The following is a 21,358-nucleotide window of genomic DNA, read 5'->3' as shown; positions in this document are numbered from 1 at the left end:
CTGATTCCCAGCTCAGCTGCTTAGTCATCACTCCAACTTTAATCAACTTCGAAGTACAATGGTGAACAAAATTCAGAAATAAGTCCCACCCCTTGCTGCAGTTTCTGCCAAAACTGAACTTCAGCTACAAATCTAAGTAGTTGTGTAACTGTGAGAAAAAGCCTTTGGGGTAGACAGTGAAAACCCTGCAGAAAGAGAGGGAAATGACAGGTGAAAGAGTCCTCTTACTGCTTTGTGTGTGGGTAGCATCTGCTGACCAGAGCCCAGCCTGGGAGCAAACAAGTACACTTTAGACCACCACCTTTTCCTTATGCACGAGAATAACTGAGCTCAGCTTAAGAGGAAGGAGAGCTTTCAGACAGCATAGGAGTCTGTGTGCGGTGTCCTGATCACCCTCCGTTTGCCACTAGCAGGGTCCCAATTCTGGCTTTGACTGCTCTTCTTGTCTACTGCTCTCCTGGGCTCCCATATGAACTAGTAATATTAATGACTAGCATCACCATCTGAAGGAGATTTCCTTGCTGAATTTCATCTACATGAAAAAAATCTGGTTAAGATGAATGGTTTCTCAAGAGCTATATTCTGTGCTGAGCACTTCTTAAATACAGAAAGCTGTACACTTATCATGTACTGCCTAGCTAAAACCTGCAGAAGAAAACGTATCTGGAAAATGGCAATAAAAATATCTCCAGTGATTTAGAAAGTCTTGCTTGTCACTGTTAGGTTATTTCTACAGCTTACAAATATTTCCTATATATTCAAACACAGCAAACAAAATATGCACACTTATTTTTTAATAAATTTATGGAAGCAGTCTAACATGCTTGAACTGGTGTGACTGGAGCTCAGTCAACCTTCCCCCTTCCACCACTGTCTTCATTCTCTATTCAGGTAAATCACGGAGGAGCTGACCCAGAGCACTGCATACGCGTGTTGGGACAGTCTGTGCTGGGGTAGTCAGCTGTGGTTGGTCCCACCAGCCAAATGCTGTTGAGTCACACAATCATTAGCAAAGGGGCCGTTACAAAAATGAGGCTGAGCTATGAATTATGTTGGTAATATACAGTTAAGACTTAATTTTGTTTCAAATGGCCTGCATTATATTAGGTGAGGATCAGATCTTCGTTCAATCAGGCTAAGGCTCTGGTGACAGGATTTGGTAAACCCTGTCCATTTATGTTACTTCAAACATCTCTTCCCATATAAAAGTATGGACACGTCATCCAGCCAGCTAACTGTGCTTTTTATGGGCAATCATGAGTGAAACCTGACTGTGCAAATATTATGAAAAGAAAATGCCAATAGGCAGATATGCATGACTGAAATAAATTCAAGATTAAATTCAGAGATGTTTTTCCAGACTAATATTTATGAAAGTTAGGTATGCTAAATTTTAATGCTAAAGTAACATATCTATGCTTATGCTTCTGCTTTGGGAAAATATGCTAGCAGGAAAATATGCTAAAGGATGGGCAGTCTATGACACGAGGTGCTCTTTATTTTCTGTTCATTATATATTACTTAAAGATACAGGGGAGTTGAACAAGGTAGGCTTAGACGGTACTTGCAACAAGCAGTTCAACGCTCCAGCCTCCTCAGAGGAACCAGAATGGAGACACCTGAACTTGAGTTTTCCAGTGCTTTTTATATAGCAGAATATAACGATACAGATGGGCAGAGTCAGGGAGCCCAGCCAGCTGTGCTGAGGAAGTAGCAGAGCAGAGGCAGAAGTTTTGGAAACAACACTCAACAGCAGAAAGCATTTTCTGAAGTACTTGCTTTACTTTAAATTCACCTTACCACTACAGGATTTACTGTGTCCAGCAAAATAACTGCAGATACAAAATTTATTCCAAAAATAGACAGGAGATTACATATTCTGATATGGCCAGCCATGTGCTTTCTGACAAATAACAGTATGATTACTAAAGCTAAAATAAAACACTAAAAGCGATTGCCTCTTCATAACATAGAAGCTGACATTGTTTGCTCAACGGAGGCACATACTGAGGCACCTACTGTATAGATGAGATGTGACAAACGGCAAAACCTGGGAGGATCTTACATTAGAACCTCTGAAGCCTCTTCATCCCCATATTGGTATTAGTCCTGCCGACCTTACAGAGTACAACTTACAACATAAACATTATCTTGGGTTTTTTCCTCCAGGTTGCAATAACATTGTGCAAATAGTCTTGGAAATGGCAGCCAACTGATAGCATGTTCTGCGCAAAACTCTCAAGTTTACATACTACACTGTCTGTGTCAGTCACGTCTAATCTAGTGTCAAGTAAGTTCCTATGCCATTTGTAAAACCAAAACAATGTCAAAACCCATTGATAAGATTGGATCAAAAGTTTTTCCTCAGTGCAGAAACACTTCTCCCCTCACCCTCCAACTTCGCTCCATTTATGTCTCTGAGCTCTCCCAATAGCTTTGCTCTGAAGTATCTTGTTTGAGAAATGTCTAATATTACGCAGTATATACTTCATACCTATGAAAACATTATACGGAAAAGATTAACCCATATACAAACAGACAACATTTTAAAACCCGTCTTTATGGCTTCAACCATAGCAGCTATGTGTGGGACAGCTGCTACTGAACGTGGCTTGTCCAAGCTCCCACCAGGAGTCTCTGAAAAAAAAACAGTGACTTGAGCCAGGCTGCCCATCCCAAACCAACAACTTATATGGAGAAAAGACATCTGAAGCATGAGACTTCATTAATGAAAAGTCCCCACAGAGGACCTTCACTTAAAAATGAACAGCAATAGGGAGCAGTGTCCACTGATGGTAACAGTTTTCCCAGTTAATTTATTCTTTGAGAAAGGTAAGTAAGTTCTGCAAGGCTGGTGCTCCTGGCTCTGAATTTCATGGAGGTTTCTCCACACAAGATTCAGAGCAGTTTTAATAGGCAAATGCACATTAGCTTCCAGAAGCTTAGATGAAGATATTACAAAGTCCAATCCTGGTACTGCTGCTAGGTTTTCAGTCCCTAGATTATAATGCTTTTATCTGAAAATATGCTTAGATGGATAATGCTCAGTATATGAATTTACGAGTATTTGTTTTTCTGGTTTGTTCAATACCACTTCTGCACTGTCACGAGTTACACACTTAAAACAACAGGACTACAATTTTCTTTGCAATATCAGCATTATCCTGACTATACATCAAAAGAAATGAACGATGGGCATAGTTGTAACACAAGCACCAGAAGTTCCAGTAATATTCAATCGGGTATGAAAACTTCATGGTAACTGAATATCCAGCATTTTCATACATTCCAGACCTAGTTGAAATATTGTACATATTTCATTGTTCTGAATTTAGATATGAACTTCACCAGAGTTCAAGGAATATTTGTACCCAAACATGTGATCTAGGCACATTTGTAGCTAACACCATTATTAAAAATTAATCTTTATAAATACATAATCATATTTCTGTGGCATGGAAAATTAAGTGGTTTGTGATCTCCTGCTGTTCTTCATAAAATGCTGCAATAATATGTCTTGTCCTTTTCTCAAACAACCCTACTGCTGCTGTGCTGTGGAATACTATTGACTAATATTAAAATAACACAGTTAACAGGCAAGAGTTGTGCAGTGCACGTATACACAGAAGGGGAGAGAGAGAGAGGTGGAGAGAATCATGTGTCCCAGGTGAGAAGTGCTGGATTTTTTTTCCTTATAAAGAACTGTGGCTTTTGTCTTTCTGACGCCAGCCTGTTTTGTTAACAAGCGGTTATTTGCCTGTCCTGATGCAAGCCTTCTGTATATCCCCCAAGCTGAAGAAGAATCACAGATTCTACTAAGAGTACTTTTCTAATTTAAGTAGAAAATTGCAATTATTTTGCCAAATCCTCTAATTAGCAGATGGTATTACAGCCATTGTTGGTCAGATACTGCTTTCAGTACACCAAAGCAATCCCTTTATTCTCAAGTGGAACACGGAGATGTAAACAAAGACAGTATTTCCAGTTTACTCTCCTGTAATTAAGTGGAACAGAGTAGGGAAAGGATATGACAAATATAAGATCACTGTTACTATGTTTGAAACCCTGGAATTGTTTTGCTAGCATTGTGATAAACCCAACTCAGAAAAATCATAATGAATTTTTTGATGGAGCATCAAATTTACCTATTCTCATCTTAATAAATTTGATTGATTCATACATACCTGGTACACGTATGACTTTGACCAGACTGTCATAGGTGAAGCTCTCCAAGAATTTCAAAAGCACTTCATTAACACTGAAGTGATCTAATTAATTATACCTACATTATATACCTCTAAAACTGATGCCACAAAACCACACCTAGGGGTATATTTTTAAAGACCAGCTATTCTCAAACAGGAAGGCAGTTCAAATGTTAAAATTGCCAAAGGGTTGGCAGCTCCTGAAATCCTGTCTACCTTTGTGCTCACTGAGACAATGGCAGACTGTTAATTTATCCCCTGCCTTGGAGTCATCAGGAACACGTTTAGATAGCCACAACTTCACTACAAACAGAATCACTTCAAACTGGCCCACTGCTGTAAGTGGCACATAGTAGCCAGCAGAAATGGGATGTAAACATGCACACACCATCAAAACATCCAAGAGGCACTAAAATAGGTTGATCAGGATTTGCATTTCCCAGAAAGCCACCATTCAGTGTTTCTTTTCTGTCTCTGTAATGGATTGGTGCTGGCAGCACTGAAAATGGTGCCTGCCTGTTTTTTAATACTGACTATTTTCCACAGACTTCCTCCATTTCCACCATGCCACTCCATGTTACGAAGCCTCCTTGAGCTTAAAGCAGTGTGCAAGTCTGAAAAGTTATTCTGTCAGATCCAGTTTGTGCGGTTTCACCCGCCTGAATGTTCCCATGAAGGTATGAAGTCATTCACAACCCAGTTCATCTGCATTGCTCTGGCACTTCACTCGGTAATGCTTGAGAATGCCTGGGAGTGTTCTGGGCTCCTCTGAACACTGCGATATGAAGCAACATCCAGATACGCAAAATACCAGGAATTGTGGTGAAAATTTTCACTTCTCCTTAGCTTCCTGGCCACTAAACATTTCAGTTGCAACTAATTCCAATAGGAATTGTCCATCTGAAACTCTTGATGGGCTTTGACAATCCTAGAGAGGAGGAAATAGCATATGTCTGTGCACATTAATATACAGCTGGAGGAAACACGGTATCCCTGCTGAATCACATACTGAAACATGAGGAGACTGGAAGAATTAGGTGCTTTCTTGTAAGGGCCCAGATACTACACAATCACTTTACATCTCGTTATTGTTATTATCTCAGCTATTTCTATATCACTAGGAGCCCTATGTTTTGCAAATCTAGCAAAACATTTTACTTGTTAGAGACTTCTCATTGTCTATATTTTGGGGGAGCAATAATCAAGTAAGAAAAAAGACCCTAAATTACTCATGTCTCATTTCAAAGCTAGAAGAAGCTGAAAACAGAAACCTACTACTATTATGTGCCGCATTGCCTTTACTTCTACTCGGGGTCATCCAATCCATAAATTCAATTTAAAAGTAATATAAAATATGCATATGTTTACATAACCAAGGCTAAAAATGTTCTACAAATGGCCAAGAACAGGAATGGCTTTTAAATTATATAGCAAAAATAAAAAATTAAAATAAAACATGAATAGTAAGAACTAGAACATACACCATTTTATGCCTGTCCAACTTGTTCCAGCTTACTGAGCTACGCAGTATCTTTTTAATATATATATATATACATATATATATTGCCCTTGAATAAGCTGCTCTGGATGGCTCACTCCCTAAGTCGAGTGATTACATGTTTCTTAATACACTTAACCTCATAGAGTAGTTGCCCACATCAATCCACACCTCGCATGTGCTGTCAAAATATAGTTTATGTGCTACAAATCTTCAGCATATGGATTTTGACTAGGTTTTTAAAACTAGAAAGAGGAAAGTAAGAATGAGTGCATGTGAGCATGTGTAAGTATGCAATAATCACACAAATATACATTAGACACCTATTCATGCCTTGTTTGTCTTCCTGCCGTCTTGATTCAGCCTCTACCTTTGTTCCTCATTTATAAGTAGTATATTGGCTGCCCCATGCTTCTTATCTTCAAGCACTGAGCACAGGTTCACTTCAATTTAGGAGTTAGCTTGACAATTAAAAGACATGTAACTGAACAGACTAAAACGGACTGGAAGAACAACGCAGTTTGGGGCAAAATTTATGCTTTTATTTACAATGCCAATGTTACCCGACCTGATGGATTTAACAGGAAATACCTAGACATAACTGCAAGCAAAATTTGACCTGAGATATTTGGAATAAAGGTGTAAAGCAAAGTACAACTTGATCTTATGTAAGAAAAAGTCAATTGTTATTTGCTGCTTTGTGTTATCCAGATGGCACTGGTGCTAACTACTTAAAAAAATGGGAAAGATCACACATAGCTGTCGTAAAGGACACTGCAAAATAAAATGAAGTGAAATCTTAGCCTAGCACTGCTCTGTGGCTAGCATGACTTGAAGGCAATCTGTGCTTTTTTTATCCTCTCCTAGCCTGCCCACCGGGCTGCAGGACAGAAGACAAGCTGAGAAAATGCTGTGAGCCAAGGGCCTGGCCTAGCTGCCTGCCTGAGATACGGAAAGGCAAGCGCTTGCAAGCACAGCTTTGGACGAGGCCCTGCTGGTTGTCTTTTACAGTTTCTTCACTGTGGGAGTTATTCTCTGGGCAGATCCAGGACTTCTGTAGGCATTCTACCTGATGCAAAAGGGCTGAAATGCAAGTGATGAACCACCCCATGTCTCTTGTGCACGCTCTGTTCCTGCCATGGGTAAGGTCATCTTCTGCTGTCAATTCCTGCAGCGAACACGACACCATCGACATCTGTCTGGGACATCTCTGGCAGGAAGAACTGGAGACCCATCTTGCACTGTGTTGAGGAAGCTGCTATCTGACTTAAGGATTTTCCCATGATATGAAGTATGGAAAAACGAAGCAAAATCCACCAGGGGTACACTTTGAGCAATCTCAAAGCAGACAGTATTGAAAGAATGGAAAACAGCCCAGGTTTTAGTAAAATACAGTGGATCACTGGCTGGAGAAGATATCCTAAGGCACGAAAATGATCTCAGGCAGATGGCAAGAAGACACAGGTCAGTGTGCTCACGTCAGCCCAGGATTGGTTCCAATTTTTTAAAATCTTAATTTATATTTCCTAGCCCAATACTTTGTGAAATTTAATTAAAGTGGTGTTTGGATTTAAGCATTCCACCATAGTATTAGCTACCCACTCAGTACAGCGCTGCTCTCGTCAGAGACATACTGACTGTGGTTTACACAGCACTTGCTGCTTCTCCATAGAGGGCTGATTGGTCCCATGATGCTCATGCTCTTCCTGATTTCCAGCTGTTACATTTCATTAAGAGACAGCTAAAATTGCCTCAGTGGTTTCCTCATATTACTTTTCGACATAAGCAGTTGGTTCGATTACCATGGGGATGCCACGGAGTCAGGAACAGGATGAGAGGTGGCTCTTGAGACTCTCTTCCTACACAGAGGTAGTCCCACTTCAAAAGACTTTGGGAAACACTCACATGAGCAACTAACAAATGGAAATGACTAAAGATCTTCTGGAGACTAAGGGGACCAATGCATTTTCATTATTCAAGCAAAGCAAAGAGGAAAAATAAAGCAAATGATGACCCAGAAATCAGCATTTTGTAAACAATTTCCCCTTTGTTATTCAACAACATAATTTTGTTCCACAGTTATCTCCTCTAATAAATGTGCATGCATTTTTTGTGTTCTTCTTTCCTTGAGAGCATTACTTAAAATGGTCTTCTCACTAACTGGAGTGCCCTAGATATGCAGCAGAAAGCCTCCTGCCTTCACTACATTTTTACATAGGGTCAGGCCTGTCGTCACTGAAGGTGATGAGATTTTACCAACGAGTTTAACAGACAAAAGCGTGCCCTACATCATCTGCTGCGGGGAGGCAATGTAGTGAGGGACAGCGTTCAAACACATGTATAGATTCTAGGGAAAAAAGTAGGACATAAGCATATATACATAAAGGTTGTACAGAACTAGCAGGTGTTACATGAATAGGGAGACTCTACCCTACTTGCTACAAATCAACTATAATATGGATCTAGGGCTCCTGAATATCAGCCCTCTTTTTATCCAGCTTCTCTGCAGCACAAGAGACATCATTAGACCAGCAGCACAAGTACTTCACTTAGCCCATAACTTGCCACATGTGCTTGGAATAGCTATCGCTTTGTTCATCTTAATCTACAGGGAGTTTCAGATCAAGGATGCACACCAATTTATTCATAATATGCATACTGGTACCATGTTTGCTCTAACACTGGCTAAGAGAGAGCTCTGCTCTTCTGGAGATACTGCTGGGTTTTATTAGATAGTGCAATCCTCAAAGTCTGTCTTCTGTTTCTCCCGTTTATCTGTGCAGTGAACTATGATTTGGCGTATTTTCAATTAGCACAGAAGGGGAGCGTCTCAGCTCTCTTCCCCTGTGGCTTTTCTATCCTGTGTATTCGCAATGTTCACTTTTATGGTCTCCCCTTCTAGGGATGCAAGGAAAGAAAACAGACCAATATAACTCATATTGCAGTGTGGGGTATCAAGGGTGCTCAAATGCACACTGTATTTCCTGGATGAAACCATGTTACCAAGACAACAGATACCACACACAAAATCCAGTGTTTCCCTCAGGGCACATAATTCCAGAGATTAATCCTCAAGATCCTGGTCAAATACAACTTCTTTTTCTCACTGGTCATTTTGATGATCAGGACCCCAGGAGGAAGATGTCATGACTGCCCTGAAGAGCTCAGAGCCAGCTCAAATCAGCAAATGAACCAGTGCCAGAAGACAAGGAAGAAATTGTAAAATTGCTACCTCTTCACTGGCAGCAGGGACTCTGGTCCTCTGGAAACTGAAGTTCAGGTGTCAGCACATGGGATAGCCCATGGGATGCTGTCAGTGGTTCCTGACTGATGGGAGGTAGTGGCAGGGGGCTGGCTCATGACCTTCTGCAAGAAGAGCTCAGCTAACTCGCTCTCAACAGATGCAAGAATCCTAAAACGTCCTGACCAAAATGTGAATTAGCATTAAATTTGTTAATTCAGTGGCACCAATTCAAGCCTCAGCTGCATGAGTTCAAAAGGTGCGACACTATGAATGACACAGCTGAGACTTGGCTTGATCTAACTGCAGTCACTCAAACGAGGGCAGTTAAGACAGTCTCACAAGCCTTGCAGTGAAATCAGAAAACGGACTAATCTGCTAGACTAACAAATGGGGGGATTTTGATTGGTTTTGTCAGCTACTTGCAGTGCATTTTAGCCTGCAGAAATGTTGTCTGCACATTAATGCCAGAAATACCACAGCGTCACTGGCCTCTCGTTTCAGCACAACGCCTCTGCAGATTCAGGTGCAAAAAGTCAACATTAATATTTAGAGGTAGCCATTCCAAACTACAAGCTTTCTGGGGCATAAACATCACATCTAAATAAAAGATAGTGTATGGACTTCGTTACTACAAGGGATGAGTACATGTGCTAGAGCTCCTGCATCAGTTCTGCCAACATGATAAGAGTTCCATGTTATGAAGATAACAATGGATGCCTGCCTGCCTGCCTGACTGTAAGGCCAGTTTAGATCCATTGCTAATTAAGAAGAGTAGCTGTCACTGACTTCATTCTTTTAATTTATAAACCAATATACATGAATTTACTGTAATAATCTTCACTTTTGCACTGAACAGGGTTCTGTGAATTACCAAGACACATGCTGTATACTGGTGCATACGTACACCAAGAAATACTGCAAGCACATGTAGTAGGGCCTCCGATCCTACTCTGTCTCTGCAGAGATACATGCAACATGGACCAGATCCTGGCAGAGGCCAGTGCATACTGTAGTGAATTATCCCGTTATGGCGGAAGGAAACCTTTCTCCATAGCATAGAGCTCCCCTTCTAGGATGGATTGAGGCCATTACAGTACACCCATTCCTGGCGATGATGGTAGTCTAAGAGGTCTTCATACATGAATTACTCCCACTCAGAGGAAAAAAGTAGCTGTGGCACAAGCTGAATGAGAATACAGAGATAAAGAATTATAATTATCCTCTAGTTAATAAGTAAATAAAAGCCAGAAAAGATTTACAGAGACTTTCACTTATGGATCATCATCAGAGAACACAACATCTGTGCAGCAGTAGGGGATTTACAACTGGCAGGGGTTATGGTGGGCATTCACCTGCCTTGTGAAAAACAAGTACACCAGTTATTTATTCTACAACCAAGATACCCCTTGCCTTTGCCATTGTTCATTCCAAGCTAATTAGGGCACCCACAGTATTTCCAATACTATTAATTCAAGGGCTGAATGAGACACGATCGAAAGAGTAATTACTGAGGTTTGTGACCTATTAGGAGCAAACATTGCAAAATGTCATCTATTTGTAGAATTCAGAATCTTAGATCTTGACTGATTTTGTGCTCTTCCCAGCTAATGGGACAGGCTGTAAGTTCTTGAAAGTAAACCACAGAACTATAAAAATAACCATTTCCAAGATACTGTCCCAGGTAACCTGGATGAGGATGGCCAAAGCCTGACCCCTTATGAAAGCTACTGAGAAGACAGAGGAAACACATTTTCACTTACTTATCAGTAAGCAAGGGGTATCACACAAACAGTTCCAGATGCTGTTGCACAGCCTCTGTACAAATCTCGAGATCAACTGAAAAATCAGAAGAAATGAGTAAGTTGTCGTGCCTCTGTTCCACCCTAGATGACAACTTCAATACCTGTTTCCAACTTTGGCCAACGTTGGTGGCAGGACGAAAGACCATAAATTTGTTATGTTTCTAAAGTTCAGAGAAACTGGGCAGCTGGTTAGAGAAAATTGATCCCAATTGCCATTCCCAGGCTCATGATTAAACAGCAAAAGATGAAGGAAAGAGCAACCCATACAAAATTGAGTTTCATAAGTTCTGTTGCTCATCGAATTATTGCGTTGTTTTTCCCCAGAACTATAAACTAAAATCTTCCACAGATGATGTACAAGAAGCCACTAGCTGGTGAGAAAAAACACCACCACTCAGGCATATCTAAACTTTAGTCCAAATGCCATCTGAATATTTCACTCACAGCCAACTACATCTTTTTTAAACTGATGTTTAATCTACCTACAGCATATTTTCTCATTAGATATGAAATTGGGAGGAATGCTACTATGACTACTTAATACAGGCTTGATCCTATGCCCATGAAAACCAGAGAGAATCCAACCATCATTTTTATGGGGCTTTCGATCAGGTCCATAAAGCACACAGGCTATTAGAGGTACATGTACAGTTTTGAAAATATAAGTGCCAGCACAGAAGTGTAAATGCAGTATTGATTCTTGATGATGGTCATAGAAAATTCATGGGCTTCAAAGTGTCTTGAGGCAGAACTTAAATATAAAAGGCTGCAAGGGTGCGTTTTGAGTACATGTGCACATCCTGGAAACATTTTGGCCTGCAGACACGTTGCTTACTACTGCAAAGAGCTGAGCACCCACCGAGTCCCATGGTCTTCTTTTGGGAACAAAGCACCTCAGAAGGGAGATTGTGCAGCTGGCAGAAGCCTTTGTGGCCTGTCTGTACGTGCAAAGGCTTTTGGTATTCAGCAACTGCTTGCCAGGCACCCTGTGCCCAGTGAAGACGGGGGAGAATTCATCAGCTTCAGCAGGACAAAAATCAAACCCATTGTCAACCATTTTCAGCACAAATACATGTCATTGCCTTCAGCCAGAAGCGTATCTGGACACTCTTTGGACCTTCCTCAGAGTACTGCTTATCTATGCACATTCAGCTGTCAGCCCCATGCTACTTTTAACTAAGGAATTAATGAAGAGCACATGGAGACCACGAGCTTCCTGCAAAACATAGGGAGGTGAGGGATTGGTGTTTTCAGACTCAAGCGGTAGCTAGTAGCAAACATAAATTCCCTAATAACTTCTCCTTTTAAATAGGCAAATAATGCTGTTGGTTAAGTTGAAAAAGCGTGATTCACCATAGCAAAAGGATGATTTTTACTGCCTGTTTTGATAAACAGAATTGTTTGTGATTGCCTGATTAACTTGGAGAGATGTATATAGAGCTCTGAAGATATAAAGGACCAAGAGTGTTAATTATCAAATTAAAACCTTTCTAAGAGGAACTAAGGTCTGTTCCTTCAAAAATCTACATGCATATATTCAGCTGCAAAATAAGAGACCAAGATACTCAATTTTTCAGCCTAGAAACATATACCTGCTACTCCAGCAAGAACAAAAGGAATAGCGAGTGATATTCAGCGTCATGGATCTATTCTACCACTACTTTTATCTAAAAGCGTGGGACATCCCGTAGATAATAAACAACTCAAATGTAGTTAACAACAGATAGTATTATATCTTCGGCCTATACAAATAAATGGAAACCAAAATAAGTCTTATTTTTACCTACTCCAATCTTCTTTATACAGACACCATACTATAGAACCAAAACATTCCTCTGAAAATGTAATTGGTATCAATAAAGCAAATTATATATATTCAGAAAATCCATAAGTTTCTTCAAAATAGTGAGTTCAATTTCTAACAAGAATTTGAGATTTTTTTTTCCATGCTTTTGGTTTCCAAGACTTTCTTCTACAGTCACATGGGGTTTTTAATAATCCTTTTTATTACTGGAATCCAAGATTCTCTCTGAATGACTTGACTTAGTGAGCTGCAGTTCTGAAGAGACCCTACACATGGACAGATTGACCAAAAAAAAGAGGAGACCTGGTGAAATTGCATTTAAGTCCTGCAGTACTTGGAGTGTAATAATTTATAGGCATTGTTTGCAACAAGACTGGGATGGGTTAGCAGCAGAATTTGGAAGAGAGCACAACAGCTTTCTCTCTTCATTAAATGCTCTAATCACCACCTCGGACTTCTTTTGCCTAGTCCCTCGGGTCAGTCCAAGTAACCAGGTGTAGCTCTCACTGAACAGAGCCTCTAGATCCCATCTCTTGTGGCAGCTCAGGTAGTTATCTGATCATCTCTCTCCTGCACACTAGCTCCTGTGGCTACTTACATGGGCGCTCAGGAAAAGCAATCTGAATGAAGTAATTCAAGGAGGATCACCAGTGCCACATTAAACACTTGCGTGGACATTTTAATTCAGAACTGAATTGGCCTTAATGAATTAAAATAAAATGAATGAGTTTATGAACTGAATAAACATCCACCCAAGGGCTTATGGTGATATAACTAATCTGTTTATATTTACGGTTTAAATAATTCAAGTTACAATGTATAAACAAGCCCTAGTATAAATAAGACTTAGACCAGGATTTCTGAGAAACTGTTCTTCATCAAGCTATCTTTGATTCCCAATTCATAAGCTGATTTTTCCTATTAAACCTCTGTTCACAGGGCAATTCAGTTTCTCTTTCTAGCAGCTATTTATTATTCCTCAACATATTAGCCCCAGCAGCCCTGGAAAGACCTCATGAAGCTAATGGTTTTGTCTGGGTGACTGCCATCCGTGTTTCAGATCCCCGTGGACCTGGGATTCTCATCCCTGCTGCCAATACCCTATACATCTAGCTGTATGTGTCTTTTTAATGCAGTTCACAGACATGGAAATAAAGGGCAGCTACTGTGATTAAAATATCCCATCAGATTAGAGTCATTGGGCTGCATGTTCACATTACCATACCAACCCATTTCCCAATTACAACATGGGTCAGACATCAATCAGGTCACTGACACAGTAGGGCTCACTCGACGTACCGCCATGCTGGCCTCGGGGATTCCTGCTTCATTTCCCCTTCACGGGAAACACCGAGCGAGAGCAAAACAGTATTCTAGGAATAAAACTTCCTCAACAGCGCTTCCAAGTGAAGACATCTAATAAATTTCCCTTTCGGAAACTACCCGGCAGCAGTCTCTGAAAGGCAGGGGAGGTTTTCCTCTCCGTCATTCTGGGAGCGAGAGGACCACGCTGATGTCTGACCAAAGCACGGGGGAACCGGTGGAGTCACTGAGCAGGTCTCCCCAGCTGAAGCACCCGGCCTCTGCGGTGCCACCGATGGACTCCGCTGAGTCTCAAGACATGCACCTGCACAACACAGATTACTGACCGATGACAAAGTTGCACGGCAATATTCAATGGCTGTTGCTTCGACGGAATAACAAAAATGACCCAGGGCATGAGTTGCTTAAAAGCAGGATCCTGCGACCAGCCAGCATCCTGCCGGAAAGGACCTGCAGCTTTTTTGGGTCACTGGGATAACCTGGCGCTATAGCTGCCCACTATTGCTCAGTCTTTGTTCTCATCACAGACCAGATGCTTCATGGCTCCATGTCACCATGAAATGTTGGTATTTTCCCTCGTATCTTTAAAAAGGGCAGTGAAAACCTGAAGAACAAAAGCCAGCAGTCTGAGAAATACTAATTAGAAATTAATTAATTTCCATGCTTCAAATGCAATCTAAAAATAAAAAGCAGCTTCAATGCATTTTGTTGTTAAATGAAAGCATTCTAAAATAACCTGTAAGGACCCAGTCTGACGAAGATTATACGTTCATGAGTCATGGCAATAGCAGCTGAGGATATATAACAATTTTTTACACAAGAATGAGCTTCTTCCAAACACACTCGTTCTCTCTCCCCCCAACCAGATATTCCATTATTGCTCATTTGTTGGTAAAACACTTCTTAAAACATCTCCAATGAATGTTGCTCTCTAATCCATTTACCATGCAGAAGCTTATGCTATTAACAGCATCTATTTTTCAGTCCTCAAAATTTGCTGTAAGTTCTCTAATGGATTAATTGTATTATTATATTATTTTAACAGGAATGCATTGTTATAGAATTATGTCACAGCATTACAGTTTGGGCGGCCTTGTATAATCTTCACAGCAGCTGGAAATGTAATTAGCATAAAAACCAAACAGCCTCATTAAACATCCCTTTCCTGTAAGAAGAGACACATTTAAGGGCCTTGTCTCACACGTTCCATTAGAGCTGGCATGGGGCTAGAACAATCCCAAAACGCATTTTTCAGTCCAGCTAAACAAAGTCCACTTCTTAAACCCTGGAAATATTCTGCAGCAGATCTCAGGAAGACACAACGATGCCGCTCTGTAGTGGAATACACGCTCCTGGGGGAGTGATTATACCCCCCATTTTTGAACCAGGAGCTTCCATTTGGCAATTCAAGTATAAAAATAGACAACTGCTTTAAGTGCCTTCTGTGTACAAATCAGATCTGCAACTTCTGAATGCATCTGAATTCTTTTAATCTGCTTAAAATGACAAATCTAAACCCACTGCTAATTTAGAATTCCAGCAATAAAGAAGCAAACATCACCCACTGCTTTGCCTTGCTCTGAAGTACCTTCTGCCACCATAAGCTTTGGGCTGTTTATGTAATTGCATGGTTGAAAATGACCACTGGCTTTAAAGATCTCTGTGGATCTTTGGTTCTACAGCAGTAAGCAGATACACAGGCTAGTTTTGCTGCCCCTATAGAAAGGCAAAAGGTCAAATTTTTTAAAAGTTGCCTATAGTTTTGCATGAATTCTGGTGCAACTTCTAGCCAGCTTCTCAAAAGACATTAAGAAAATGTTAGTGCATGCAAAGAGAAGCTATGGGCAATCTGCATTTAGACCTAGAATATAATTTTTTTTCACTTCCAAAATTAAGAATACATCAAGTGTGCAACTTTGGATCAATGCAAAAAATAAAACTGAAAATGGATTTTAATTTTTTATTCAGTCCTTGAGCTCAAGCAGTGTAATATTTCAGCAGACTTAAAATACAAATGTTTTCCTGTCAGGTCATTTTACATTTGGAATTCAAATTTTTAGCTATACTTGTTAATATCTAGTTCAAATTTGAAATGGAAATATAAATTTGAAGAAAAACTCTTCTAAGATTCATCTAGAAAATACTGCAATTTAATATGCTTATTTTCTGGAATTTCCTTCAGATAAAAATATTTGCTTAAGTCAAGGTGCATTCATGAACAGCCCAAGTTCCTGCAAAATGGCGGTTCTCTTCAGATAATGACAATTTGCACCTCCCTCAAAAAAATACACAAAACAGTGAACAAAGCAGCACTCAGCAACTCTGAAAAGTGGTTGTATTGCTCGGTTTTAACAAACCCGGAGCTCCTTTTTGGAAGTCTGGACTAAGTTTTACATCAGTGCCATTTCCCTCTCTTCTCCCAAAATCTTGGAAATGATCAGTGATTTTCAGCAATGTGTTAATGCTCTATAAGCTGCTCCAGCACAGCAAAAATACCTGGCTGGGACCAGCGTCTGTATCGCCTGCTCACTGTCTCACATCAAAAGGGCCGTTGGATTTTACACAGTCTTATTAACAGGCTTCATCACGGATGAGAACAGGACTTTGGGGTATTTCAGCTTCAGGGTAACTTCAGACTCAGGTACACTGCAGGGGAGACTCCGCTCTTTCTCAACGCCAATTCAGAATTACATTTCCAAGTCATCAGAATAAGAGGGTGAAGGAAGAAAAACCATAATTACCTCAGTCCACACCTAAACCTAGAGATAGTCTGGCCTGAAAGTATAAGAGGAATTGTAACTGAAATATTAATACCTTTCACATGGGATGACAGTAGTTATTAAATAAAATTCAGGAGAACAGAATGGGACCATAAAGTGCTTTAAAATACAGTTATCCTTGTTAGCCAATGATCCAAACAAAACCACTGCTTTCAAAGTACAGGCTGAAAATAGGACCTTTGCGGAGAGATTTCAATAACCTGGTAGGCACTTGGAAAAACCACCCAAAATCTCTCCCCCATAGACCACCTCCCCAGAAGTACAGGCAGAGGCGAGGGCAGGCATGTCTGCAGGTTGCACTTCTCCTTCACTTCCCAGGCAAAGGTCTCGCCCAAATAGCACAACTAGTTTAACATCCCGAGAGTTTTACATGAGAAATCACGAGAGGCAATCACTGGCAAAGCAGAAGGGAGTAGGAAGGTTTAAGAGCAGCACTGGCAAGACATTATTGAATTTCTATCGATTGGAATATTCTGGAAAGCAAAGTTCAAAATATTTACCTATTGTAATTAGAAATAATCGGCAGTAGGAATAAAATGATCTGGGTATAGTTTATGAATAGCAGTTCCTCTAATTGCACAGATTTACCACATTTTGTTTTCTTCTTGCTATTCATTAGAAACATTGAAAGTCCTTGCCTGTAAGTGTTGCCAAATTTAAACAATTCCTCTGCTGACTGGGAGACTTAACTTATATAAACACATTGATATATGAATTTTTATAGAGCACTTTTTAAAAAACTCTGGTTGGAAAAACCAAAGCACTGAGGCTTAGCAACTGAAAAAAATAGCATTTGAGCTTAAAATGAATGGCTGTTTTAATGCAGATTCTGGGAGTGGGGCAGCTAAAAGTTGCATGAGTGGATTTTGTTTTGGCACACTTGATTTTCTTTAAATGGCTTGAGTGAGAGTGAAAGTAAATGGAAGAGCATGTATGCCCTCCCTAAAAAGCAAACTGAAAAAACCCAGATGCTCCCTTCCATGGCACTGCCTACACTATCGGGCTTCAATCTTTAGATCCAGTGTGCAGACCTCAGCTATTCCAGTTTAACAGAGTAACTGCTAGCAAGAGAAGATTGTCATCCTCTGTACAGACAACAAGAGGGTCCTAAGGCCCTTGGGCAGCAGATCAACCTATGAACCTGCCCTGAAAGTCCTAGGCCCCCAATCCAACCTTTCCCAACCCAACTGATGATGCCTGGCTCACACTGATTTGCCTCTTGGCTCTTCTGATATCCTCGTCTACTTTGTTCAGCCCCAGTCTTTATCCCTTCAAACTCCCCAGTCCTACACGTTGAGACGGGTTCCTGAACACCAACCCCTACAATTCTACAATAAGCAAACGAAGCTTTAAATGAAGCAGGAGTGGGTCTTCCCTCTTCTTAGGAGGGCACCTCAAGCATGAGGCTAGGAAGTCACTGTCATGTCTTTCTTTGGCCACAGAACAGGACACGGCTCGCTAGCTCACCCACGGGTTTTGGGGATGGGAGCTGTGGCACCAGAGGACTGATCCATCCTCACTGCCCTGTGGAAGAAGTTGAAAGTATTTCTAGGAGGGGTATCTGGGACACAAATGAAGGGAGGTTTCAAAGTACCTAGGAGGAAAGGCTGAGTTCAACAGATTTCCTTTTCTCTCTTTAGTATTACTGATTGTCTCAGACAACCATCTACTTGGCAATAGAGCTGCTCTGGAGCTTTCTTCTGACACTGGACTTTCTCTGCTCATTGTACAGGATGCCTATATACCTAACTCAAACATCACTGAATCCCTTGCCTCTCCTACTTACAGCTGAGCTTTCTCCACACCCCTTAATTTCTCACCATCTCCTGCTTTCCTCTTCTCATTCCAACCAGTTTCCTCCAAGTACAAGTTACATGCTTCCTCCTCCCCTCTGCCTGAGCACTGCAACTCAGAGAGCAAGGATGGGGAAGACGGACGCACCAATTCTTTAAAATGAAGGTCACCAGAAATGTGAAATTGTGAAACAAGACATTTTTCCCTATTCAGACTCCTACAAGCAGCTGAAATACTTTTTTCTGAAAGGTTGCAAGCAGTTGGCTCTTGATGAACACAGTGACAAAAAACTTCAATAATATTTCAAGTAAGCCCAGAACCTATCTTCCCTCAGGCTTCTTTATTTCAGAAGCACTTCCTTCTCCAAAACATCGCCAGGAAATGACATTTCACCAGCACATGTATGGCACTGCAATAAAACAGCAGCATACCCAGGAACTGTTTTCAAATTCACATCAAGGCAAGCAGGACAAGATCAAGGTATTAAAAACAATGACAAAGGTCTGGCTGAGGAGACAGTCAGCTTTCTCTCTTACTATCTGCTTTACTGATTCCCAGAGAGCCCAGCGTGGCTTTAAAAACCCTGTGCAGCCTGCTGGAGCCATCCCAGCTGCATCCAGCCAAGGAAATGTGCTCGGGCAAAGAAAATTCACTGTTTCTTCCTGGCTGCTTCTGCCATGAGACTGCTCCTTATCAGCTATAAGAAACCGTCCCATCAACTGATACAATCTTGCCATTTAGAAGTTTGCCTGTGCTCCCAAAGCTAGAGTTGTCAGCTTTATCATACTGCTCGTTGCTGTGAGGGGCCCTCAGCCCTCCATGGTAATAAAGGTTTCCACACTTTCTGTGCAAGATTAAATTTTAGGTTAGCTAAAAAAAATACACCACACTTTTGACTATAGCATGAATAACACTGTGGCTGAGTTTAATTGCTTTGTCTAAGTCCCTGTATATAAAACTTCACTGACAGGAGCATTTATACTGTGCTGTGGGAGTTTCAGTGTCCAAAGAACTTTCATTAGAATCTTCTGTGGTAAAATGATTTGCAATCCTGACACTGAAAAACGCTCTGTGCTGGGGGGAGCTTCATGTCTGTCCAAGAGGAGGATCACTGTGAGAATTAACTTGTTTCTGGCCCTGCTGTGGTACCCTGGCATCCCTCACACAGTATAATCTCCTTTCCCGTTTGCTCTGAGATTGAGCCTGTCCATAGATGGAGCCCATCTGTCACTCACGGTGCATGTCCTGAACAACCCCCTTACTACTCCGCCTTCCAGCAGAAGAGGTCGCTCAAATCAAACCCCAGATGCGGGCTCATGTGGCACTTACCATCTGCAACAACAGACCACCCCATAGTGTGATCTTTCCTACCTGCTCTGGCTGCTCTACAAAATACCTAATGATGATGCTCACAGACAGACCAACTGCAAGGCAAAGGCATCAGATGTCTGCATCAAAAACCATGACTTTCACCTTCATGACTAAGTCAGCACCACGGCAATGTCAGACTTTGAACCTTTCTGCATAGTCGCTACAGGGACATCAAAACCAACGTAACCTATAAACATATAAAGTATATGAAACACGTGCATCCTTTTAACCTTCTGCTTGTCGGTGACAATACAATAATGAAGACAGAGGATGGGGGACTTGCTACACTCAAACATCACGACGTGAGTATTGATGTGCTGAAAGGAACCATATATAATAAGCATAACGTTAAGGTCCTCCATCAATCAAATTATTTTCTATCTCATCTTCTGCAATTACCAGGGGTCAGAAAATAACTTTTCCTATTACCTAAAAGTTTTTTTTGCCCACTGCCCACTGAACTATATTTTAAAGCATTCATCTCTGAATAAATAATCAGAGCTTTTAGTCTGATAAAGATAGGGATACAAAATGTTAGCACTTGGAAATCTCAAGAAAAAGGCAACCTTTCAACCTTAAGCATCAGCCTGACTCTCTCTTTCTTCCAGTCCTCTCCCAGAAAAAACTCCCATTAATTTCAAAGGAAGTTTCAACAGATAAGGTCATGTGTTTTGACCCTTACCACTTCTGACATTAAAAATAATTGAATCTATTGTTGCAGCAAATAAAAGCCTAATAAAATACTTGTATTAGTATTTATTTTTTTATAATTACTGATGTTCTATGAAGGTGGGGAAGCTTAGGTGCATGCCTGTAGGACACTAATGGGAAATATTTTTTTTCCAAGCATCACATTTATCAGTGTACTAGAAGAAAATAAGCCTGTATTATGAAGTTTCATGCTGGCTCTCATTATGCCATCTCAAATGCTTGTCCTTTGATTTATTATAAAAACTAAATATATTTTCTCAGTGAGATCAGAGGTATTAGATGAGAGGTCATGGAAATGCTGGCAGAAAAATGCTAGTTTTCTGCACGCAAAATCTTTTGTATTACACATCCTAGGTTCAACCGATGCTGCTGAATTGCTAGGGGGGTCTGGTAGGATCCTGGTGGACTCCCATTCCCCAGGGTCGGGGATGATGGAAACTGTGGGGTCCCCAGCTCTCGTACAGTCCAGAAGTAAATCTCTCCCCCTGCCTCCTACAGGGTGCTCAGCAAATTTGACATCCTTGTCAATTTTGCTGCAGTTAGTTGCAGGGGAGCTGACAGGAATACCAATTTTGCAGAGCAGCTGCAGGATGCTGTTAGCTTACTAGAAACGAAATTTTTTTTTTTAAAAGAAAGGTTTTGGATTCAACTGAGATCAAACCCAGTACTGCAATCGACAAATGTTCCTGCAACCTGGAGACCCAGCTTTTAAACTGTTTTTCGACACTGAAATCCCTCTTACTAGGGGAGGAGATACGCTGGCATGTCTGGTAAAGCTTCCTATTCTTCTGAGAAGAGGAAATACATGTTTTTACTCTGGTTTTAA

General features: G+C 40.8%; 1 protein-coding gene across 1 annotated transcript in view; it reads right to left on the bottom strand.

Moving 5' to 3' along the window:
- Positions 1 to 21,358, bottom strand: part of PHACTR1 (phosphatase and actin regulator 1) — a 149,129-nt gene that overhangs the window by 104,030 nt on the left and 23,741 nt on the right. The window lies entirely within an intron of this gene.

Source organism: Gymnogyps californianus, chromosome 2 (assembly GCF_018139145.2).
Source record: "Gymnogyps californianus isolate 813 chromosome 2, ASM1813914v2, whole genome shotgun sequence".
NCBI lineage: Eukaryota > Metazoa > Chordata > Aves > Accipitriformes > Cathartidae > Gymnogyps > Gymnogyps californianus.
The sequence above is the reverse complement of the archived record's forward strand: the minus strand, read 5'-3'. Positions and strand labels throughout refer to the sequence as shown.